Genomic DNA, 27,116 nt, shown 5'->3' on the forward strand with positions numbered 1-27,116 from the left:
AAGTGATCAAATCTCCCCATCGCCTCGCAAACTTTTAGTCGAAGCTAAACCTTCCTCGGGATGGGAAGAAAGTAGGAGAAATGAAGGGCGCGAGCCTTTGTATGCGCGCGCCGTTTCTGAAATTCGGCGCTGAGGGGGAATTCAAAAGGAGCAGCGCTACCAGGGTCGGGCTACTGACCGGACAGGGGACGGGGGGACACAGTGGGGTAGAGAAAATGGAGTTCCACCCCAGAGCACCCAATTTGTACTGAAAGATGTTGAAAGAAGCTACGCCCACAGTGTGGTGGTAAAAATTTTGGTAGCCCTTCACTGAGCGCAACCCATATTGGGGACTCTTCCCCAAGCGCCTTTGTGGTGCTTTGGGTCTAGAACTCCCCCGTGTTCCTCACGAGCCCTTTTATACCGATTTTTCGCCTCGGGTAATCGGCGCGGAGTCCCGCGGGACTCCCTGACTAAATAAGGGCAGCCTGGAGTGCACTTGTTCCTTAGCGCGGATCAGATTTTTTTCCCCCTCAGCGGCGGCTCTCGCGGACGTCTTAAAGGAGTACGACGTTAAGGAAAGGTCTTATCCCGGAGCAAGCAGAGAAAAGAAAGGTCCTTCCAGTGGCTTCCTTCCCGCCACTGGACTCAAAGGTCGCCCTGCTGGCTTGCCGGCCGCTCGCTCGTTCGCTCCCCTTTCTGGCTCGCTCTGCCCGAGCGGATGAAGGAGACGCTGGAGAGGGGGGCGGGCGAAGGGGGCGGGTCTCTGCAGCAGGGGAGGGGGGGCTCTCCTGGTTGGGCCCTCGCGCGCCGCCTGTCACTGGGCGGCGTGTAATGTCGGCGGCCTGGCCCCGCCTCCTTTCTTCCCAGCCCGCGGCGCGGACGGAGAATGACACAGAGCCTCGGCGGCTACAGCCTGCCTTGAGCCGTGGCTCTTGGCTCCTCTGCCGTCCTGAGGCCGGCCGGGCGCGAGGAAGCTCTTGGCATCACCCGCGAGCAGGAGGAGGAGGAGGAGGGGAAAGAAGCAGGGAGGGAGGGAACGGCGGCGGCGCTGCTGCTGCTGCCGCCGCCGCTTTCAGTCGGCTTCCCCGCAAGCGAGAAAGAGAGAAGCTACCCCGGGCAGCAGCCTCGCTAAGCGCCACCCGGGAGCCCGCCTTCCCCTGTAGAGAGAGAGGGGGGGGCGTTCGGGTTGGCATTTGGACCGGCGGCGGGGCGCTGCTGAGGAGGAAAAAAAAGCCCAGCCGGCGAGTGAAGGAGTGAGGGAAGCCAAGGCAGCGGCAGCCCCCCAGAGCGCAGGCCGGGTCGCCACCTCTTCTTCATAGTCCACCCGCGGTCTTCTCGGAGGGGGGCTTTTCCCCGCCAGCCGCGCCAAAAAAAAAAATCCCTCAACCCCACAGCCGGGCCTGGCCTTCCCCGCAAGGCGTGCCTGCAGGCCCCGGGGAGGCCGCGGCGGAGCTTGGCAGTCGCGCCTCTGCCCCGGCCACCTCGGGGTCCCGCGGGCCGACGCCGGCGGGAGGGCTCGAGGGTGGAGGCGGCGGCGCGCGGCCGGGCTCTAGGGAGTTGCCTCCCCCGAGGCAGCATGGAGAAAGACGGAGCGGGCAGGCCCCGAAGAGGCAGCCGGGGAGAGGGGGGCTCCTGATCCTGCCAAGTCTCTCTTTCCTCCCCGCTTCTCTACACCCCCCCCCACACACAGTTCCGCTGAGCTCACCCGAATTGGGCCGACCGGAGCTGCTTCCCCCCCAGCCTGGGACCGCTGGAGGGACCCCGCAGCGCCCGGGCTCGCTTGGAGCGGAGCCTTGTTTTTCGTGACAGCTTCCCCCCCCCCCCCCCGACCTCCTCGCTTTCGTGGCGTCTCCAAAGCCGGACCTGGACCGAGGGGCTTGTCCTCTCTTCTCCCGGCGAGTTCCCGCGGCGGAGCAAAACAACCACTCGGTTAAAGAAAGGGCCGGTGTCACCCCGGGGATCTCCCCACTGGCAAAGATTGGAGAGCTTTCCGCGGCGGCGACCACAAAGAAGGTAAAGGGCTTGGGCGGTGATGTTCGGTCGGCTTGGCGTTGCTTTGTGGGGAAGGAGCAAAAGGGTAGCGCTTCCTCCCCCCCCCCCGTTTCTTTTTATTTTGCCTCCCTCCCTTTGAAATTCCGCTTCGATCCTGCACATATTTCTGTAGAAGGGAATGTGCCTCCCTCTGTCCAAGGGTCTGATAGAATTGTAAGCTGTAAGGCTGATGCTCTTTTTAAGGACTCCGAATAAAATGGTTTATTGTAACGCATAACACTTGCATCCTTGGGAATAAGTATCCCGGATCTGAATGGATCTGCACAGGATCAGAGCAACTGCAAAACATTTTGACTGGTAGATGATGTACCTTTTCCAGGAGCTGACACTCCCACCCCATTTTATTTGGAACTTAAGGCACTTGTGTTAAGATTGAAATTCCTCCATAGAAAAAGTAACTTTTGGCTGTTTTTCATTTTTTTTAAAAAAAAATGTGGATCTGGGACTTTAAAAAGTTGGGAGAATTGTCACTTGTTACCTGTCATTGAAAAAGATTGTTTTAGGAGACTTTGTAAAGTGAAAAAAGTTGATGAAAGTGGACTCTCCTCCCTCTCATAAAACTTGGGTGTTCTGGAAATGTTCACCCTGAACACAAAATATTTCAACTTATTAGCGAGACTTTAAATCTCTTCACTGACCTCAATCAGATATCTTCACCATAGAGTCCAGATTGCATGACAGCATGGCTGGGGAGCAGTGGGGAGGGAATGTTAGAATCCTATTAGTATCACTATTGCATTATATGCCACTTTTATAAAAAGGGATTAGGAGGTGGAATAGCATAGAGGAACATGTTTACAGTTAGAGCAGAAATCCCTGTTAATCTCAGTATTTATATAAATACATAATTTTTGAGCCAGTTTCTTAATATGAGAGAAGGCGAAACATGTCTTAGGCATTGAGAAAAAAGAGAAATTTGCCCTAGAATAAAGATACGAGAATGAAGCGGGTGAAGATTTAGAAACAAATGTGCAGTTTGTCCATAAACACGTGCATCCTTAACTAAGCATCAGTTTGCCAAAAGAGGCACATGCTGTTAAATAATTTATGATATTAACTATTATTGGAAGAATTATCTGTGATCTGCAGAAATACTAATAAGTGTAATAAAATCTCGAATGGACAACCTTGATTAACTTGAAAGCTTTCCTTTTAGATCAGCATTATAGTCTACCCTTTGTTTAAAATGGCACAGCTAGCAAAAGTCCTTCTTCTTTATCTACAAATAATTGCTGGTGTATCCACACCTGAAGGTATGTTAATTAGCATGCTAGAAAGGTCACTTCAACATTTCCACAAGCAAGCTTTCTGGCTGCTTTGACTTAAGCGATTACATTCAATAAAGAGCTGTCACATTATCAGCTGTGTCCACTTCTTTTCCAGGATGAATGGGCAGTAAACATTTTTCAGTCTTCTCTGAATTTATTAAAGCCAGTCCCCTCCCTTAATAGACAGTGTGGTTAAATGGGATCTTTTTCAAGGAATGGATTGCTTTCAACTCATTAAGTACAATGTTAGATGACTATTTAATTGAAAAAAAAGTGGGAAGTATTATACACTGCTTACATTTCTGCAACAGATTCTTGTTGTTATATTGTCTGTGCATTGTATCATTTAATTAATTCAGTTCATTTCCCTAGGGAACAAATAAACAATGTATTGAGTCTGTAGCGGTTAACCTGAAGTTTGTCAAGGTTTTCTTTAAGTATTGCTATAAATATTCCTAATTTATAGTCTGCATTCCACATCTATCTGATATAGACCTCTTTTGGCTGTATAAGATATTTCTTAATGAAGATTATTTTTGTATTATCATTAAAGACGGCAAATAATGATTTTTTTGTCATAGTTGATTGATTCTGGAGGCATAGGTGAATATGTTTTAATTAAACAGCTGTAAAATCTTCTCCACTTAGCCCTGAATTTCTCTTTTTATTTTATTCTTTGCCTTATGTGCTTAGAATGGAATATGATAGACAAAGCTAGCCGCTAAGATGTAAAACCATGAACTTGGCATGCTAGGCAGTGTTGCATAACTATAGTATACTTCTAATATAATGAGCTAACTTATAAAAAATGTATTTTACTTTGTTCAACGAATAAAATAACTCAAGACCTATTGAGTGACTTGTAAGTCTGATCTTAAGTAAACTCACTTTGCATAAATACAGCTAGATTAATGAATTTGCTATGAGATAAATATGTGGGAGTTGTGTTGTTTTGCCTTGACCATCCTGAAATTTGAATTCAGTATGCTAAGTTAAATTTGAAGGGTTGTAGGCAAATGTTATGGGCATTTTGGACTGGAGAACTAACATTCAGTTTTTATCTTAAATATTGAAAGTAGAGCTGGGTATAATCCAAACACAAATGAACACAAATTCTAAAGAACACTCTAACAGTATTTGGAAATTTTCAGGTTATTATCAGTGCTTTCTAATAGAATATTCATTTGCTTAAACTTTGTGGGAAAGAAAACTGGTGACCACTGGGATTTTCAGATAAGTCTTTAAATCGTAATTCAGGATAGATTTGTAAGAAGCTAAATAGAGATTGTTTCCGTAGCCTTGGTTCCAATTTGGAGTTTTCTTTGGCTTCCATTTAATTTTAGCAAAATTAAGAGATTTTAGTAATTATTTAAGCATTTGGTTATATGACAATGCAAATGCTAAATTAAATTTCTAAGTGAGTATGAATGTAATTCAGATCAAGTACAAGAAGTTATGCACTGTACTCTTTGGAATCTTAGTACATCAGCTGTTAAAAATAATGATGACCCTTTTAGCTAAAAGGACATTTATCTGAATAAGATGAATGATACATCATTCCCTACTCAAAATGTCATATCAATTACTCTTTATCACCTTTTTACTTAAGAAATATAGAAACTTTGATAAATGAACCAAAGGATGTTTACCTTTTCCCTGTAGTTTCAAGAAGCACCCATGAGTGAGCCGTTGGAATAACTTTTTAATTTTATATATCAACATTGCTATTTGTATTCTTCAGTCTTCTATTCAGCAATATATAGTGCAATTACTATTGTTGATATTCTTGACCTGTCTCAGTACATTGGAAATCTTGTAAATAACTACAGTGAGCCCAATTGTAATAAAATCAAAAGAAAAATCTAACTTAAAATTAAGTAGTTACAGGAATTCCTACTACCTTAACATTTTTTTCCTTTGGGTTACTGATGGGATCACAACTTTGTGATTATTAAGGCTTAAAGGGCAGTAACAATCTGCAGTGGCTGCATAGTCATTGATAGGTAATTGACTTGGCAGCTTTGCGGTTGAAGGTGTACAAGTTATGCCATCCATATTAAGGCTAGTACATTTTTCCTTCCATTTTTCTCCCTGAGTCCTGCCTAGAATCAGTATTTTGGCTGAATGTTTCAGCTGATATCATGCATTAGCAGTCAGAACAAATCTCTACAATTTTCTTGTCAAAGTTTTCTTTTTTAAAATGTGATTTACCATTCCTTCCTTCATAGGGCTGAGAGAAAGTGACTGGCCCAAAGTTACCAGCAGGCTTTGTGCCCAAGTCGTCACTGGAACTCAGAGCTTTCTGGTTTCCAGCCTGATGCCTTAATCACTACACCATACCAGCTTTCTGATTAGGAAATACTTAAAATAACTATTCTTTGGTAACGCACTGGAAGGAATATACTTGAATATGTACTAATAGTAGTAGTTTTAAAAGGTAATAAAATGGCAGATATTCTGCCTGTTTTTTAAAATAATAATATATATGTTAGATTTGAAATGTCATTATACAGAAATATAATAATCCTTTTAGATGTTGAAGGAGTACACACGAAAGGGAACTGGAATAGGGCTGGATATTAAAATGCTAGGTACTGTATGTAAGCTATTGAACTTTATTGGTATTCTAACACTTCTCTAAATACAATGTTGAACAGATTAACATGGAATTTATAAATACACTACAGGGATTGAAACAAACAAAAAAACAAGCATATGTACTGTATATATGCATGTATGTATACGATAATAAGTTCTGATTATTAGAATATTTCACCTAGGTAATTTTCTTCACAAATACATATTGTGTGGGTGCCCAGAACTATCTCTTCTGTGAGTTTTATTAAGCATTTGTTTATTGTGTGTCTCTTGTAAAAATGAAATGTTCTTACATATTCTCCAGTGATGCACAATTATTATTATTATTATTATTATTATTATTATTTAGATTTGCATGCCGTCCCTCTCCGAAGACTCAGAGACAATGCTACAAATGTGCCTAATCACAGATATCTATTTACAATTTGGAAACAGAAATATTTCTATATTGGGCATCAAAATCCAGTTTTCATAATTGTCCTTTTTAGTTATTTATCCTGATGCCCAGATATTGGGATAAATTGATACTAGACAAGTGTGGCCATAAAATCATTAGTTTAATTGGCTATGCTAGTATAATTCTAGGAACCATAAGGCTTATAGTTTTTGCCAATCAAAAATGTGTTTGCATTAAGTACATTATGTATGAATTCAGGTGGTACAAAAAGACTAATGGATAATTTGGGATGGATTCCTTGATTACAAACTTTGACTCTGTACATGGATCATAATCTATTTCCTTGAATTTAGGTTTGAAATGTTACATTGAGGTTAATATTTTTAAATTGAAGTAGGTAATGCCATACTTCATTTTTAGGTAAGGGAATTTTTTGTTTTGTGTTCTCCTGTGTTACAACTAAATTATGCCTAAAATGCATCCTTACAATATATAAACATTGAGGTCACTTTTGTACTTCATAGTGCATTTTAAACACTATTTCAGATGCCATTGTTTCTAAAGAAGAATCTGCAATCATTGTGAAGTTGCTTTTGTCGACCTAAAAAAGTTAGCTACACCTGATTATTCAAAACAAGTGTATGTAGGTAAAGATCTTTATAGCATTTGATTTTTGCTATTTTAGACTCCAGATAAAATGTATTCATAAGATAACAATTATTTTGACCAAAAATGTGCTATAAAATTCTGTATTCTGTTATGAAATTTGATGGGGAGGGCGGTGGTTACTTGATGTTGTTATTTGTAAAAAAATAAGCAGCATGTAAAAATGCAAGTTTTAAACATTAACTTACTTGTTTGTTGTCAATGCTCTTATTTTATATTGACCACATGCCACTTGTGAACCACACCATATGCCACTAGTGAAAGTAAATATATTTCTTTTCCAGTTATGTAAACCATAAACACAATGAGCAAAGTATAAAAAATTCCAACTTAAACATTTTATAGGCCAACCTCCCCACGCCCCCCCCCCAAAAAACCCCCAAGTCCTATTCTCTAGAGACATTGCTGAGAATCGAAAAGTAGTGTTAATGAATGAGTGGACATGCTAAAATGCAAAAATAGAATTAGAACAATTGAGATGAGGTCTCTTTATATTTTTCCCTTCTGATTTTAATGGGGATTTTTGGATCACCAACAATTAGTATGAATCACAAACCTTTTGGGTAATCAGACATTTCTGGCACCAAAAATGCCATCTTCCACCTGAGCCAAACCAATAATATATGTCTTGTTCTTTGATAATATGCTTCTCCTATATATTATTGTCTTTACTTTAGGTTTTGGTGCAAATGAGAATTGACAGTAATATCTGTAACATCTCTCAGGCTTAACTGCCTAGAGACACTGTATAAGCCATAGCTAAGCAATAGCAACATGTAAGATTTCTGTCATCATAACAAGGAAAAACTCAATCAATGTGAATATATGCCACATTAGTGCATTTCATGCTCTGCTGGCTTCCAATTCAATCTTGGATATAATTCAAGTTTTGATGCTCCTCATTTATGTCTTTCAGGATTGATGCAAATTCTATTAAGGTTTCACAGGTTTTCATTGGGTTTAGAAGAACTCTAGTTTGTTAGAATCAGGCTTCTTGTTATGCTATAGTTGGTGTATTGTAGCAAATCAGCAATGCTATTCTATATCTCACAGTTAAATTTGTGCAGAGTATACATATAGTTGCTTAATGACTGGTCCCTTAATGACCTTTCATACAACAAATTACCTGCGGGACCACCTCCTGCCTCATGAATTCCAGCGAGTCTGCCTCCTCCAGGTCCTGTCAACTAGACAATGTCGCTTGGCGGGACCTAAGGGAAGAGCCTTCTCTGTGGGGGCCCCGGCCCTCTGGAAACAGCTCCCCCCAGAGATTCGTACTGCCCCCACCCTCCTCGCCTTTCATAAGAGTCTTAAGACTCATTTATTTCACCAGGCTTGGGCCAATTAGATCTTAGCCCCTGGCCAATGGATGATTGCATGGTTATGATTGATTTTGTATGAATGGATATGATTGATTTTAATATACCTTGGAATTTTAAATAGTTATGCAATTTTTAATCTAATTGGATTGATTGTCATTGTAATTTACAGTTTTTTTATATGTTGTGAGCCACCCCGAGTCTTGGGAGAGGGGCGTTATAGAAATCCAATAAATAAACAAATAAATAAATCCCCCAAAGGCTCCATATGACTCCTTTCTGGAGTTCTGATGGCTGCACTTATCCCCACATTTGCCAGGATCCGAAATGACCACATTTCAGTTCCTGGCAACTGGCTTACCTTTTTGGCAGGTTGCAGCATTCTATAGCCATATGTCCATGGTTATTGACAACCATAGCAATACATTTATTTGCTTAGCAATTTTTGTATTTATTTAATAACCACTGTTAAAATAGTCATAAAATCAAGTCTGGTCACATGGGTGCTTCAACATATAACCAGCGTGACTTACAGTGAAAATTCAAGGTTCCATTGAAGACATCATATTGTCACATTTTGACACATAGTTCAGTGATTACTCATATGCTTATTTTTTAAAAAATAAAGTTTCAGAATCCAGCTTCAGATACACTGATAATTCCACCATGACTTCCCCTCTTCCTGATTGAAAATTTATATGATTAGGAATAGAAAGAGAAAAAGAAAAATATTTTCTCTTTCTTATCGTAAATGCTTGTAATTACCTTTTAAAAATTATTTTAGCCTAAGTCGTCCAAAGTGAAGTATTCTTTTGGATCACTTTCATAGTTGTTTGGGGAATTACACGTATCTGATGTGAGGCCTTCTTCTATGTATCTGTATTCCATAGGACATACCTTATGCCAGCTGAGATTACAGAATAAATTGTTGGTCTTTAAATATGGTTAAAAATACATCTGTGATGTTTTTTAGTTGATGAAATGATTGGTATTGTTTCAGGTGTTTTAAATCAATAAAATTAGTTTTTTGATTATAAAGTACATGTGTGCGGATGTCTTAAAGCCAGAATTGTTGTTGTTATTGTTTAGCTCCTAGCAACTGTCTGGAGAAGTCACTGTGATTTTCTTGGGAAAATCTGTTTGCCATTGCCTGCTTTCTAGGATTGAGAGAGAGTTACCAGCCCATGTCATCTAGTTGGCTTTTTCAGTGTTCCCTCAATTTTCGCGGGTTCGAACGTCGCGAATAGCCTATACCACGGTTTTTCAAAAAATATTAATTAAAAACATAGAAACATAGAAGACTGACGGCAGAAAAAGACCTCATGGTCCATCTAGTCTGCCCTTATACTATTTCCTGTGTTTTATCTTAAGATGGATATATAAACATATATATAAACACCCAGGCATGTTTAAATTCAGTTACTGTGGATTTACCAACCACATCTGCTGGAAGTTTGTTCCAAGGATCTACTACTCTTTCAGTGAAATAATATTTCCTCACGTTGCTTTTGATCTTTCCCCCAACTGACTTCAGATTGTGTCCCCTTGTTCTTGTGTTCACTTTCCTATTAAAAGCACTTCCCTCCTGAACCTTATTTAACCCTTTAACATATTTAAATGTTTCAATCATGTCCCCCCTTTTCCTTCTGTCCTCCAGACTATACAGATTGAGTTCATTAAGTCTTTCCTGATACAAATACTTCGCGGTTTTTTTCCTATACCACGGTTCTTCCCGATGATGTCATATGTCATTGCCAAACTAATAATTTTTGCAAATAAATAGCAAAAAAATTATTGTTAATAAATAATTATGTTTATAAATATCAGGATCACTAAGGGTCTTATTCAATGATGATAATGGTGAGTAAATGGTAATAATGGTGAGTAAATGGTTGTTAAGGTTGTTAAGGGAATGGGAAATGATAATTTAGGGTTTTAAAGTGTTAAGGGGTGGCTTGTGATACTGTCCATAGCCAAAAATTGTGTATTTACTTCCGCATCTCTACTTCGCGGAAATTCGACTTTCGCGGGCAGTCTTGGAACGCATCAAGGGAACACTGTATATCTAAGGTGGGTGACAAGAACTCACCCTCTTATGATATGCTCCCAAACTACTTTTAATATTAGAAAGGTCTTATTTTCTAATATTCAAGTATTATCTGTTCTTCTGTAATTTGAATCCATTATTCTATGTCATCCCTTTTAGAATGGGAAAACCGTAAACTTAATTGATACCAACTGGCTCCTACTGAATTACTTAAAACACAATTTCAGTGTATAAAATGTAATTAATAATAAGATTCATAGGCATTGAAACAATGTGGTGCAAATATCCATTAAATTTATCTTAAATTCTAAAGTAACATTTCTGTAAAGGATTTCACAAATTCATTGGAAGCTCTTACTAACAGGTGAAGTAAACAAAATGAGATCTTGTTCAGATGGGGTGATTTTCAAAATACCACACGCTAAGAATTTTGTGGAGGCGTCTTAAATATCTTGGTAGTGTACTTATGTACTTAAAGATATTTGGAACCATTTAAATCAGTAAACCCAATCCTGCTTGGTGCAGTAATATAAATTAAAGCATCTCTGATGGACATTTGTCTGCTTGAAAACATTCAGTGAAATTAAACAAATTCTACCACAACCTTGAAGAATTAGTTCCACTCCCAAACTATTTCTAATATTAGAAAGGTCTTCTTTTCTTATATTCATTCACAGTCTGTCTTTCTGTAATTCGATTCCATTATTCCATATCTTCACTTCTGGAATGCTAAAGTAAAAGTCTTGGCTCCTATGTACAGTAATATCCTTCAGGTTTTTTCAGAAGAATGGCATCCTATTTTTCTTCATTCTCATTTCAAGACTATATTCAGTTTTTCCAGTCTCTGTTTACAGGACTTAGCTCCTAGTTTCCCTGAGTATCCTTGCAGTGCACTTTGTCTAGATCAGTGGTGGGCTGCTGCCGGTTCAGAACATTTTTCCTCTACTGGTGGCAGAAATTTGCCCCCGGTAGAAGAACTGGTCAGCTGACTCTGCCCCTGAACCGGTCCTCTGGTCAATGCTCCTTGAAAACGACTGGCAAAGAACCCTCTGTACATGCCCAGAAGCTTCTGCACATGTCCAGAGGGTCATTTCTGAGTTGCGTTTCTGACGCAATGGGAAGGGAAGTAAAACCCATCCCTCCTTATATTTTGGTGACTAGGACACAGGTAGGGTACCAGTGAAAGTTAAAGTACAGCATCTACTTTCCATAATTTTGGAACTATAATTTTCTTTGATGCTGCATAAAGTTGCATTTTTCTTTCATCCATATCCCTACAATATTTGCCAATGTTTAATGTTCATTAGATATAGGATTTTTTTAAAAAAAAATTGCTTTCTTTTATAAAGTATAGTTGAGAATTTTGTCCTTTCTCGAAGCCTTTCTGAACTGTTTTTAAGGAAGAGTTTGTGTGTTTTATAGAAGACAAACAACTTCAACAAATTACACTTCTCTCTCTCAGGGATCAAGTGCAGTGTAACACTTTACTGTTTATCCCAGGGGTACTTGAGCTAACCTTCAAGAGTTTATAACACATCTCAAAGCTAATGGCGGATTCTACATATTCTATGCATTCTCTCTCTAGAAGTTGTAGTTCACACACATTACATAGAATGTGGCAAACTAATCAGATTCATATTTGTGTGCCTATGAACGTTTACTATTTATTAAAACTTACTTTTCTGAGCAACTAAAGATTATTTTCCATGGATCATTTCCTTCTTAAAATAGCATTCTCTGCATGTTTTTTTTAAAAAAAATCTTAATATATCTTAATTAATCTTTCAAGTCTTTTGGGTTTTTAAAAAGAAAAACAAAATGATGTTTCCCAAGAAATTACTTTTATTCCACATCCTTAGATTAATGGATTCGAGTGTGCAAACCACTCATGTGATAATTCTGGAAACTTTTTTGTCAGGTGGGCATTTGAAGAAATGTTATTTGTAGCAATAGCACTTAGACTTATATATCATTTCACAATGCTTTACAGCCTTCTCTAAGCAGTTTACAGAGTCATCCTATTGCCCTCAACAATCTGGCTCCTAATTATATCAACCTCGCAAGGATGGAAAGCGGAGTCAATCTGGAGCCAGTGAGAATCAAACTGCTGGCAGTTGACAGAATTAGCCTGCAATAATGCATTCTAACCGTTGCGCCACCATGGCTCTTATAGTGTTACATACAGTATTATCTCCTACAACATAGCTTGGATCGGGTTCTGAAGAAAAATCTTAATGATAATAATCAGATAACTTACATACCTGCTATTCTGTTTGCTTTTTATTGCATCTCTGCTTTGGAAAATGAAGGGTAGATGGAAAAGAGCACTCAAACGATTTTTTATCTCTAGAGGGATTTCATTGGACATTTCACAATAGAGCCATTATTACCTTTCTGATATAATCTACCTTTAGGCCAATCTTTATCTTCATCTCAGCACTATTTGTATGTCCAACACATCTTATAAAAAGGAGGAAGCAAAACTGCTCCTTTTTACCAGCTTGGAAGTGAAAGAGAAAGGATGATTATTGCTAAGGTGATGATTCCTTATAGCAATTCCTCTTTTCTGTTTCTGGTATGCCGTTTTACCAATGCCTCATATGTTGATAACAGGTTTAAAGGAGCAATTTTAAAGATAGATCACAGTTAACTACACAGAAGGAAAATGATCACTACATGTAATCATAAACCACATGATCACTACATTTATTTATTTATTTATCGATTGATTGATTGATTGGATTTGTATGCCGCCCCTCTCCAGAGACTCGGGGCGGATAACAGCAACAATAAAACAGTGTACAATAGTAATTCAATACTAAAAACGATTAAAAACCCATTAATATAAAAGCCAGACATACATACATACATACATACCTTGCATAGAATTGTAAAGGCCTAGGGGGAAAGAGGATCTCAATTCCCCCATGCCTGACGGCAGAGGTGGGTTTTAACTAGCTTAAGAAAGGCAAGGAGGGTGGGGGCAATTCTAATCTCTGGGAGGAGTAGGTTCCAGAGGGCCGGGGCCGCCACAGAGAAGGCTCTTCCCCTGGGTCCCACCAAACGACATTGTTTAGTTGACGGGACCCGGAGAAGATCCACTCTGTTGGGACCTAACTGGTCACTGGGATTTGTGCAGTAGAAGGCGGTCCCGGAGATAATCTGGTCCGGTGCCATGAAGGGCTTTATAGGTGTTCTGTCTGGGTTTTCCCAGACCTCAACACCAACTGAAAAAACAGCCAGACACTCTGGTAAAAGCCAAAAGTATTTTATAGCTGGAAAAAATAAGCACAAAGGAAAACCTGTCTTCACAACAGACAAGCTATAATACGTTACAGCAGGGTCCTGATGTCCAGTCAATACCACAAGCTTCTTGCTGGCACCCCCCCCCCCCCAAGGTTTCAATAGTCCAAGGCACAAACCAGGATTGTAAGCCACCAAAGTTCACAGACAGGTCTCACGAATCTCCAAGATAAAACTCCACAAGCCAGGAAGGGTGGGTCCGCCTTTTATCCTTTCCCAAGAGCACCACACCCAAACCCAGCTGTGACCTCTAATGCTGGAAATACCTAGCCAATTGAGTCCGTCTCTGATTAGCTCGCCTTTGTCGCATATCTATGATGTCTTGAGCATTTTCCCCTAAGGAATCCAGGCTGCTTGCTGGGGAGAGCTCCCCCTGGTGGGACTCTGGCTGTCCTTCTTCTTCAGCCTGGGATTCTTCTTCGTCTGTCTGCACCTCCTGTTCCTCAGCCTCTCCCTCTGAGCTGGAAACCGACAGAAGGTCAGCCATTCCCGGAGGGGTCCCAGACTGAACCACAACAATAGGTCATAACCAACACTTTGAATTGTGACTGGAAACTGATCAGCAACCAATGCAGACTGCGGAGTGTTGGTGTAACATGGGCATATTTGGGAAAGCCCATGATTGCTCTCGCAGCTGCATTCTGCACGATCTGAAGTTTCTGAACATTTTTCAAAGGTAGCCCCATGTAGAGAGCGTTATAGTAGTCGAACCTCGAGGTGATGAGGGCATGAGTGACTGAGCACTGACTCCCGGTTCAAGTAGGGTCGCAACTGGTACACCAGGCGAATCTGGGCGAACGCCCCCCTAGCCACAGCTGAAAGATGTTTCATACATGCAATCATAAACCAATCTATTACACTCCACTTAGAAAAAAAATAACCTACTCTCCAACAAACAATTTGGTATCAGGAAAAAAATTATTTTGTAGTCTGTAACTCTGCAAAAACAAATGGACGATTCAACTTGATCAAGGTAAAACAAATGATGCAGTTTACATAGACTTTTGTAAAGCTTTTGATTCAGTAGTACATGATGTTGTGGTTCAGTCTGGGACCCCTCCGGGAATGGCTGACCTTCTGTCGGTTTCCAGCTCAGAGGGAGAGGCTGAGGAACAGGAGGTGCAGACTGACGAGGAAGAGGAATCCCAGGCTGAAGAAGAAGGACAGCCAGAGTCCCACCAGGGGGAGCTCTCCCCAGCAAGCAGCCTGGATTCCTTAGGGGAAAATGCTCAAGACATCATAGATATGCGACAAAGGAGAGCTAATCAGAGACGGACTCAATTGGCTAAGTATTTCCAGCATTAGAGGTTACAGCTGGGTTTGGGTGTGGTGCTCTTGGGAAAGGATAAAAGGCGGACCCACCCTTCCTGGCTTGTGGAGTTTTATCTTGGAGATTCGTGAGACCTGTCTGTGAACTTTGGTGGCTTACAATCCTGGTTTGTGCCTTGGACTATTGAAACCTTGGGGGGGGGGGGTGCCAGCAAGAAGCTTGTGGTATTGACTGGACATCAGGACCCTGCTGTAACGTATTATAGCTTGTCTGTTGTGAAGACAGGTTTTCCTTTGTGCTTATTTTTTCCAGCTATAAAATACTTTTGGCTTTTACCAGAGTGTCTGGCTGTTTTTTCAGTTGGTGTTGAGGTCTGGGAAAACCCAGACAGAACACATGACAAACTACTTCTGAAACTAAAATCCTATGGCATCTCTGGACCTCTACATGATTGGATAACTGCATTCCTGTGTAACAGACAACAAGTGGTCAAAATAGGAAGTGCCAAATCAAATTCTGCTCCTGTCAACAGTGGTGTCCCTCAAGGCCCAACACTCTTCATACTCTGCATAAATGATCTTTGTGATCATATTATAAGCAACTGTGTTCTCTTTGCTGATCATGTTATGCTATTTAACACCACCACCAATGCTTCTACCCTTAGAAGACCTTGATCATGTAGCAGAATGGTCAAACAACTGGCAACTTCAAATCTCAACCAACAAATTCTCTGTCTTACAAATTGGTAAAAAGAACCAGAATACAAAATACAAACTTGGAGGAAATGAACATGTAGATGACCCTCACTCTGTCAAAGACCTTGGAGTACTCCTATCCAATACGCATGCACTGTTGTGCAGGCATATGCTTTTGAGACATGACAAGAAAAAAGGTTAGCCATCATTGCCTTAAGCAATGGAATTTCTGGTACCTATTATGAGAACTACTGTATTGCAACATTACTACATAGGATCTCAAGATTTAGTCTAACTGAAATCCTGTCATATAAGTGATTTTTTTATGCTAAGAAACTTTTGAAAGTCCACAGTTGCTTCAGATTTTCACAGTTTATACCAGAATACAGAATAAATCAAGGATATGACTTAACTGCAATTTCATAAATTGATTTTGGATTCTTTTGTTTCTTGACTTGTATCCTCGTTCTTCTTCTCTAGAGATTGCGTCTTCTGAATCTGCTTTATAGTTCTGAAAATGGGAGCTCATAGTAAGAATAGTTTGTTGCTTCCAAAAAATGCAGTCCTGACTGTGAAATACAATAATATTCTCGCATTTTTTATTTTTCTGACTTATGGACATAACAGGAAACTGAAAATGATATGCAATTTATATAATCAATTATAATGTGAATTGTCATGTGGCGCAAATTGAAAAATAATAATTCATAAATAATTCAGTTCACTTGAATGGAACTTACTGCCCTCTGAGTTTAGGATTTGACATTGGGAGCTTTGAAATCATGAATTGTTGGGGTTGCAAACCATTTTGACTTATATGGTAGCCATACGCTGGTTTAGAAAGACACAAATATTTAGATGTAATCATTTTATTCATAGCGTAGTAGAATAAAATACAATTGGAATGTTTAAGGTTTCTATGAAATGCATTTCACATAGGGAATATCTGTAGACAGGAATTAACAGATTTTGGGTGGACTTAATAATGTAACAAATATGTCCTTTTTCCTGGAAAAGTCCTAGTGACCACATATTGTCATTTGGATCGAGACAGCAGACAAGTACTAGTTGCCTAGACAATGCAAAAGCAAATGTATTTACCTAGCTTAGAAAGACAGATATGTCTGATAATGCAAACAGAAACTAAGCAAGTTCTAAAACTAAAGAAAAATTAAATTGAAATAAGATATTAGCATGAACTAATGCCAATTAAGACTCTGAGGAAATGTATTGTGTTGGTGATGATAATGCTATTTGCTGTACATTTTTAATATTATACACAGACATCTTACATCTTCACTTTTGTATTTTGGACATATTTTTGGCATTAATTCTTCCTACTATTGTAAAAAGGAACAATAAATGCAGACAAGCATCCTTGTTCCTTTTGTGATTGTGGATAAAAAAAAATCCACAAAATGTATAAAATGTATCTCCCCTTTTCTTTGGTTTATAACTTGTAATGGAAAAAGGTAGTTGTTCTAGAACTACCCTTTCTTTTTAAATACCATCTAAGCAGCTCTCCTGCTGTGACTTCAATAATGTATTATTTCATGTTCAGAGGATTTAATGTGGTGTCGTTTGCTTTCTTTTTGGTGATTTTTCTGAGTTGCAGTTAGATGATAAGAAAAATCACTATAATAAGCTGGATGTAAATGCCTGCTGACTTCTAAAGATTTCAAACAACTTCATTTCCCTCAAATTCTCCAAATAGAAACATAGAAACATAGAAGTCTGACGGCAGAAAAAGACCTCATGGTCCATCTAGTCTGCCCTTATACTATTTTCTGTATTTTATCTTAGGATGGATATATGTTTATCCCAGGCATGTTTAAAATCAGTTACTGTGGATTTATCTACCACGTCTGCTGGAAGTTTGTTTCAAGGATCTACTACTCTTTCAGTAAAATAATATTTTCTCATGTTGCTTTTGATCTTTCCCCCAACTAACTTCAGATTGTGTCCCCTTGTTCTTGTGTTCACTTTCCTATTAAAAACACTTCCCTCCTGGACCTTATTTAACCCTTTAATATATTTAAATGTTTCGATCATGTCCCCCTTTTCCTTCTGTCCTCCAGACTATACAGATTGAGTTCATTAAGTCTTTCCTGATACGTTTTATGCTTAAGACCTTCCACCATTCTTGTAGCCCGTCTTTGGACCCGTTCAATTTTGTCAATATCTTTTTGTAGGTGAGGTCTCCAGAACTGAACACAGTATTCCAAATGTGGTCTCACCAGCATTCTATATAGCGGGATCATAATCTCCCTCTTCCTGCTTGTTATACCTCTAGCTATGCAGCCAAGCCAAATATTTCATGTTTTATGTGTTTATTTTATATGAGATCCTAGAAAAGATTCAGCTACGATAATTGTTACCTAGATAACAACTTGGAGAAAAAGTTCCTTGCTTATGAATTCAACAAGTAATTGTCATTAAATATCCTTGCTTATAATTAGTTATTTGTTCCTTGCTTATGAATTCAACAAGTAATCTTCATTAAGTATTATTATTATTATTATTATTATTATTATTATTGGATTTGTATGCCGCCCCTCTCCGTAGACCTTTATATAGGTAAAGGAATGATGCTTATCCATCTAGTTAATCTCTAAAATTAATAAATAAATAGCAGCTGAGAAATGTTTGACTATGCAATAATTTCTTTTGAAGGTAATCCATGTTTATGACATATCCACTTAAGAAATGTTTTTCATTTCTATTGGGATTGAAGCCTGATTTCTTTTGTAAAACATTCAATATGAATATTACACTCCCTTTCTTTTTGCTTTTGTGTATAATTTCCTATTCATTTGTCTATATTATGTATAAACCATCCTTGTTAGAAAATGTTGAGTTAGGGGTTTTAAATATTTTAAATACAATTCAAAGCAGGAAAATCTGGTCCTATGTTACAGTCATGATACTAAGATGACTGCAATTTGATTTGAAATACTGTATATGTTGCTTAATAAATTATTTGAATTACAATTCATTGAATGACATAATGCGAAGTTTTTCCTCATGACACAGAATCTGCTGTGCTGCCAACAATCTTGAACAATAATTTAGTAAAAGAAAACACTAACTTTGTATACTGCAATACAGATAGTTGTCGACTTGTAACCATTTATTCAAAGTTACAACAGCCTTGGAAAAAAAAGAGCTTTAATAATCTGTACACACACTTATGACCATTGACCACTTCTGCAGTCATGTAACTGCAATTTGAGCATTTGACAATTGGGTCACATTTATGATTGGATGCAGCATCCTGTGGTCACATGATTGTGGTACGTGACTCTTTTTTTTTGCCAGATCACTGAGTCTTTTAACAACCTCATGATTTGCTTACAGCCATCAAAGAAATTGTAAAATTGGATCTGATCATGTGATGACTTGACTCCATCAATTTATGACCAAAATTCCAGATCTAATTTTCATAAGTTTAGCACTAGCTGTAAGCAGTACAAATATGTGCTACAAATAAAAATTGGGATATGCTGTGCTATCAGCGTCTTAAATTCTACTCTGCAGCCAAGTTTACCCCATACATTTGTCCAGCCACATTTCTTTTCCCTGTATCTAGGCACTCTGCAATATATATTTTATTTGCTAGTTTCAGAAACATTATAAAAGCATTTTCTGCATGTGTTTTCTGTCTTGTTATGTATATAGTTTACACATCAAAACCAGTAAAAATAAATTTAGGTCACTTCTCCATTGAATTTGTAGCGCCATGCCCGTGAACCTACCATTCACCTTGGCTCTATCTGTTCTGGAGCTGCTGAATTGTTGTAGTGTCTTAGTATTTTTTTTTTTTTTACCACAGTTCATTAATCCAAAGGTAGCTTTCTAGCTCCAATTTAAAATGACTGTCCTGTCTCCCTCGCCCCCACCTGAGAAAATGAATAGAGTGTGGGGGAGATGAAACACCGTGAGTAGCAACTTTACTCATTAGGAATTCAACCATTTGCTTCTTAGTTGGATATTTTTTCATCAGGTAATAGATTCAGCAATACTTTTATATAATGTATGTATGCACAATATCTCTCATGAATAGAGTTTGCTAACTAGTGTCAGTTTTTTCAAGGGTAAAATGTTTCTCTTGGGTTTTTTAACTGGAAAATTGAGGGTTTTTTTTTTAAAGAGTTCTTTGGAGGAGATGTACTGTAGTTATGTTCATAGTTCCCTCTAAGCTGAGCAGTGAGCAATTGCTCACTTAAAAATCATCATCAACTCAGAGTTTTCCAAACCTGCCCAGAAGCCAAGAGGGAAAGAGTGAGAGGGAAGGAGAGAGAGAGGAAGAGAGGAAGAGAGAGAAACAGATAGAAAAAAGAGAGGAAGGAAAAGAGAAAGAAAAAGAATGGGAGTAAGGAAGAGAGAAAGAAAATCAAAATCTAGTTTGAAACTAGCTCAACTATTTAAGTGGCATTTTGATATTAATAGAGTTGCCCTATTATGAGCTCACTGTTACACTGTACAGTATTTTATTTTGAAATTCTATGAGGCAAAACAGGGTGGGTTTTTATTTGTTTGTTTGTTTGTTTGTTTGTTTACTTACTTACTTACTTACTTACTTACTTACTTACTTACTTACTTACTTATTTATTATTTCTGTGCCACCCAGTCCCGAAGGGACTGCCGCTCAGACACTATACTTTGCCGCCCCCCCCCCCCCAAAGAATTAGAGGGAACACTGGTTATGTTCACTAAATGGTCCAGTCCAGTCCCTTTCTATATAGGTCTTCTTTCTAGAGAATGCCTGTGGAACTAAGAAAAGCAAAAAAACATTTGCTGTCTATTTTAAAATTAATAATGTTGCTTCAATCAGCTGCTCTTCCTGATCTTATTCAGTAAGATTTCTTTAAATAGATATTTTCATTGTTGATTGTCTGATAATAATTTTGGATGATAAATAATGGTCCTAAACAAACTTCTAGATATGTTTATGCTTTTAAGTTTAACCTTTTACAGTACTTTTATAACTGGTTCATAACTGTCTCATATTTTTTTGACAAAAATCCACTAAGCTATATTTGTTTATGTTTGGGGAAAAGCTTTATAGATTTCTGGATTTCATCCTAAATGTTAAAGGTAAAAATTATTTTATTTTATTTATTATTTATTTATTGGATTTATATGCCACCCCTCTCCATGGACTTATTTTCTTGTTACCTGTTTCTCCTCTCCTTTACAAACAATTACCATTTATTGTGGCTGGAGTGCAATAAATGAGTAAATATAATCATATGAAAAAGCAATATACGCCATGTAAATGTTTTTTAATATACAGTATATATGAACATAATATCATCATCACATAGTATTCAAATAGAATCCCCATCTTTTCCCCCACAACTATTTATTGGTGATTAACCGGAATGTTTAGAGCAAATGTTCATCTTTAAAGATCCAGTTTTGCTTGATCTTCAGTTTTCCGACAAATAGCATCAGACATTGTCCTCAAACACCCTCTTGTACAATGAAGAATTCATAGTGGACTCTTTGAAGCTCAACTGCCTAGCCCTGATGCAGCAAAGCAGTTCAAATCATAACATTTCCACCACTATGCTTTGCGGTTGATATAGGGTTCTTCTGGTAAAATGCTATTTTTGATTTTCACCAGACATATTTGTGCTACTGGGGTTAAATAACACTATTTTTATCTTTCTGCCAAGAGCACATTGTTCCAGAAGCCCTGGTCTTTTCCTAGATATTCATGAGCAAACGTTAGGATTTCCTTGATGTTCTTTCTGGACCGCAGATATTTCCTCCTGACATACTTATACATAGATCTAATTTATGCAGGTTTTTCCCAGTGGGCTGGACTGTTACATATTGACATTATTTGTGCAAGATCTGCCTTTACATGATGAAATTCTAGAGTTATCAGGACTTTTTCCAGCATTAAGAGCCTTGGTGATGTAGTGGTTAGAGTGCAGTACTGCAAGCTACTTCTGCTGATCACTGGCTGCCAGCAGTTTGGCAGATCGAATCTCAGTAGGCTCAAGGTTGATTCCATCCTTCCATCCTTCCAAGGTTGGTAAAATGAGGTCCCAGATTGTTTGAGGCAATATGCTTACTCTCTGTAAACCGCTTAGAGAGGCCTGTAATATGATGACGAGAAGGCTGAATGATCAAGAAGAATCTGATTTTTATATTATTTGGGATAAAGTTTATACATGGATAGATAAGAATAAAGTTGAAAATAACGTAACGAAAACGGTATGAATATAATTAAATGTTATTGATATTTTTGTTGTTAGTGTTGTTGGCTTCTCTTTTTTATCAATTTTTTATCAATGTTTATTAGAATATGTAAACAAAGTTCTTCTTTTCAATTAGAATATTAGTTTGATTTAAAGATTTAAGATTTTATCCTTTTTTCTGTATTAAAAATTGACTTCAAGAAAAGAGGGGTAATTGTAACCCCTAACATGTGTTTAAATGTTTGTAAGTTTGTATGTCTTTTTTACTGAAAATTAATAAAGTTTATAAAAAAAATTAAAAAAAATAGAGAGGCCTGTAAAGTACTGTGAAGTAGTATATAAATCTAAATGCTATTGCTATTATGCAGTCTGCTGTCAGACTGAACTTGCTGAGATGGCCTGGCTCGGCCAAGTTGGCATTTGTTTGAAATTTTCTCCACTTGTAGAGAATGTATGTTTGTGTGTCTGTATATGAATATATATTGGAATAGATGAAAGCTGCAATTGGTAGGAGAGTTACAAGGTGATGTCATTGAAGAAGAGTACACTTTGATTTCTGTGAGTATGGTGATCATGAAATGACTGTTCTTCCTTCCCTCATTTCCTCTAGTTTGCATGCTTTTAAAATGCATTTTACTGCCCATAATAGTGATAGTTTTATGTTGTAATTCAACAACGCTTCTGTCTCATTTGACCCATGGGAAATAATGTCTTTTTCCAAGGTATGTTTTCAGAGCTTGGCACATTCATACAATTAACAATGTTTCAGATCTCATAATTTTTTTCATTTCAGTTTAGGATTAATTCTAAATTCCAAATTCCAAATAAGGATGATATTATCTATTCAGTTGGGTCCGACTCTTGGAAATTCTATGGACCAGGATCTTGCACTACTTCTTTGAGTTTTTCTGGTGTTATCTTTGATGGTGTCGTCTGTCTGTCTATCTATCTATCTATCTATCTATCTATCTATCTATCTATCTATCTATCTATCTATCTTCTTCCTGCCTTGCTTTTTTTAAGGTCCAACTTTCATAACCATAGCTAATGGATTCTGCAATATGTCCAAATGCGTAGTTCAGTTTAATTTTCTAGACATGCTTGTGTAAGTAAGAAAAGCTTTATAATAGTGCAAGTGTAATTTGTAAAATAGTATTTTCTCACCTAGAAGCAATATTTAAAAATTTGGGAATATTTGCAAATATAGGCAATAATATTTGTAATGCAAGACTTACCTTAGTTATTCACTGTCAAATGATCTAAATTGCTTTGTTCTTTTTCTCGCCTTTGTTTTTCTAATATCTTAAAAAAACATGTATAAAGAATGGAAGTTTTAGATTTATTTAAACAACCGTTATAATGATTGTGTTACACTTACATTTAAGAAATAAAGAATTTTGAGTTTATTCATTGATATTTTGCCATTGTTAACAATTTGGTCTATTTTGTAACTTCAGTGTTACAAGTGTTCTCAATAAATTAAGAAAAGTATAATGTAGCTAGATTTTTCATGTTAGATGGAACCATTAAAAAAACCCTCACAAAATGATTTTGGGGATACATGTAATTTTGATACAATGCCTACATTAAGTTACATTCCCCTGTTCCATTATATCTGGTAATTCTGCCCTATTTTTTCTCTGGCTAGCCTGCAGAAAACTATAATTTAAAATGCTGGGGAAGCAGCAACTTATTATTTACGTTCTCCCTGAAAATGAAAGTTGGAAACCAATTTTTCTTTTTTAGTTTTCAGATTTAGGTAAAATACTTCAAACAAGAAAAAGATACATGAAGGAATAAGGAAGGAATGTCATGAGCACTTCAAATTTTGGTTACCCAATGCATTTAATGATCTATAGTATTTTAATACAAAATTTAAAGGTTTTTTTTTTAATTTAAAAAATGAATCATTAGGTCGGTCAAAGAGTAACTTCCTTTCTGTGAATTATATGCCCTAATATTAATTTTATGAAATTGATCATAAAATGTTGTTCTCATAAAGCAAAATAATACCTTCCTTCTCACATTAATTTTATCTGATAGCAAACTCACTAATTACTCTCTTCTGTGATAACACTGAAAATTAACTTCTTAAAGCAATATAACTGTAAAGCTCAAATCCAGAGATGAGAAAGTGAGGTCCAATGACTCCAATCCTTTATTTGCTTACACCTAATACAAATCTATCTATCTGTCTGTCTGTCTGTCTGTCTGTCTGCCTGCCTGCCTGCCTGCCTGCCTGTCTACCTACCTGTCTACCTACCTGTCTACCTACCTACCTATAGTAGGGAACTGATTCCAGAGGCCGCCACAGAGAAGGCCCTTCCCCTAGGCCCTGCCAAATGACATTGTCTGGTTGAAGGGATCTGGAGAAGGCAACTCTGTGGGACCTCATCGGTCACTGAGATTTATGCGGCAGAAGGCGGTCCCATAAGTAATATGGTCCGATGCCATGTAGGGCTTTATAGGTCATCACCAACACTTTGAATAGTGTCCGGAAACCAATCGGCAGCCAATGCAGGCCGTGGAGTGTTGTAGAAACATGGGTGTATCTGGGAAGACCCATGACTGCTCGCGCGGCTGCATTTTGCACGATTTGCAGTTTCCGAACACTCTTCAGAGGTAGCCCCATGTAGAGATCATTGCAGTAATCGAACCTCGAGGTGATAAGGGCATGAGCAACCGTGAGCAGAGACTCCCTGTCCAAATAGGGCTGCAACTGGTGAACCAGGTGGACCTGGGCAAATGCCCCCCTCACCACAGCCGAAAGATGGTGTTCTAAAGTCAGCTGTGGATCAGTGTTCCCTCTAATTTTTTTTTTGGGGGGGGCGGAAAAGTATAGTGTCTGAGCTGCAGTCCCTTCGGGACTGGGCGGCACAGAAATAATAAATAAATAAATAAACAAACAAACAAACAAACAAATAAAAAACCCACCCTGTTTTGCCTCAGAGAATTTCAAAATAAAATACTGTACTGTGTGTCTATAACAGTGAGCTCATAATAGGGAAACTCTATCAATATCAAAATGCCACTTAAATAGTTGAGTTAGTTTCAAAATAGATTTTGATTTTCTTTCTCTCTTCCTTACTCCCATTCTTTTTCTTTCTCTTTTCCTTCCTCTCTTTTTTCTATCTGTTTCTCTCTCTTCCTCTCTTCCTCTCTCTCTCCTTCCCTCTCACTCTTTCCCTCTCGGCTTCTGGGCAGGTTTGGAAAACTCTGAGTTGATGATGATTTTTAAGTGAGTGATTGCTCACTGCTCAGCTTAGAGGGAACTATGCTGTGGATTGAAGAGGACGCTCAAGTTGCGGATCCTCTCTGAGGGGGTCAGTGATTCCCCTCCCAGGGTAATGGATGGATAGATGAATTGTCCTTGGGAGGCAAAACCCACAGCCACTCCATCTTGTCAGGGTTGAGTTTGAGCCTGTTGGCACCCATCCAGACCCTAACAGCCTCCCAAGAGCCTTATGTCAGTTCAGCGCCTCCTTTCATATTTTCTTGAAGGGGAGAAATCCTGTGTCTGTGTGTGCTAAATCACCAGGCACTTTATATTGGGAAATATGCACAATATGTGCATATGCCTCTTTTCCCAGAAAGCGGTTCCATTTCTTCTTTAAACTTCAGTGGCAATTCAATTCTTCTTATAAAAGAATGGAAGTCAGTAATTGGACTGACAGCTTGCCAAAACGAATAACCAGAGTCAGAGTGAGTTTCTTGTTGTTTGCATTTAAATAAGAATGCACTGTGCTTTGCTTAGCGTGAACTACATGACAGATCTATATATAATTGTTTTATTAAGGATAATTTGCATAAGAAATGCCATCCGAATTAAGCCAAGGGTTTATTTTGTCCAGGATTTTCTTTCACAATAGCCAGTCATAGTAATTTGTGCAACCCACAAGCCTGGAATGTGTGAAGCATGTTGGCTGTAATTCAAGAAGTACTAGACACTCTGACTAACAGGTGTATCATCATCTGTTATAAAACTTCTTAAATTGAAATCACCACATTTGATGGCAATATATTCCGTAATTTGACTGGGTGTTACATAGAGAAGTAATTATTGTTAATGGACACAAATAGGATAGCATTTAGTTTTAATAGATGATCCTGATTTCCCTGTAAGTGAGAGGGAGAGAAAGGAAAGAGGAGGAGGGAGAACTTTCTGTCCATGTTTGCTGCACCATGGAATTCAAGAAAAGCATTTGCAAAGTTATAGTGACATATGGTGCTTTTGTTATTCTTTTGAGACAAAACATTTATGAATATTTCATTCACTATAAGGTTTGATATGTTTTATTTATATACTTTTTTAATATGAAGGATCTGTATTTTGCCTGCTTTTGCAATATTGAGGAAAATATAGAGGTAAACTAAAGGTGATGTTACCCTTGGTTTTGCAGTTGTAAAACCTCTGGATTCTTAATGAGTTGGTGACATAAATGTGATTTAAATAACCCCAGTTCAACTTTTTCAAAGTTTTATTTATTGAGTTTTACAGATTAAAATACTGTATATACATCACAATATTTTTTTACAGATCTTTACCCATTTCCTTATATTTCTTGTATTACAGTTTTATATACAGTGTATTTCACATTTATATATCTATCCATTTTTCTGTACCCTTACACATTATTTATTTCATGTTTATGTGTTTATCCATTTTTGCATGCCCCTTACACATTGTATCACTATACAGTGATCCCTCGATTATCGCAAGGGTTCCGTTCTAAGACCCCTCGCGATAATCGATTTTTCACGATGTAGGGTTGCGGAAGTAAAAACACCATCTGCGCATGCGCGTCCTTTTTTTCCCATGGCCGCGCATGCGCAGATGGTGGAGTTTGCGTGGGCGGCAGGGGAAGACCCAGGGAAGGTTCCTTCCGCCGCCCAGCAGCTGATCTGCTCGGTAGCGGAGCAGCAGCGAGGAGCCGAATCGGGGTTTCCCCTTTGCGTGGGTGGCGGGGAAACCCCGATTTTCGTCTGCTTGCTGCTGCTGCGGCCGCCCAGCAGCTGATCTGCTCGGTAGTGCAGCAGCAGCGAGCAGACGAAGATCGGGGTTTCCCCGCCGCCCACGCAAAGGGGAAACCCCGATTCGGCTCCTCGCTGCTGCTGCGCTACCGAGCAGATCAGCTGCTGGGCAGCCGAAGGAACCTTGCCTGGGTCTTCCTCGCTGATGCCCCCGCCCGCCCGCCACCCGCCAGCAAGAGGGGGAGAGATAGAGAAAGAGAGAGAAGGAAAGAAAGAGATGAGAGAGGGAGGAAGAGAGTGTGAGAGAGGAAGAAGCAAGATAGAGAAAGAGAGAGA

At 38.6% G+C, this 27,116-nt stretch overlaps 1 protein-coding gene across 1 annotated transcript in view; it reads left to right on the forward strand.

The window, feature by feature from the left end:
- The first annotated feature begins 1,553 nt into the window (after positions 1-1,553).
- LARGE1 (LARGE xylosyl- and glucuronyltransferase 1) overlaps positions 1,554-27,116 on the forward strand; it is a 447,356-nt gene continuing 421,793 nt past the window's right edge. The window contains exon 1 of the mRNA XM_070756235.1: positions 1,554-1,995. The gene's annotated coding sequence lies outside the window, so the exon portion shown is untranslated. The remainder of the gene's footprint in view (positions 1,996-27,116) is intronic.

The sequence above is a fragment of the Erythrolamprus reginae genome, chromosome 6 (genome assembly GCF_031021105.1).
Source record: "Erythrolamprus reginae isolate rEryReg1 chromosome 6, rEryReg1.hap1, whole genome shotgun sequence".
NCBI lineage: Eukaryota > Metazoa > Chordata > Lepidosauria > Squamata > Dipsadidae > Erythrolamprus > Erythrolamprus reginae.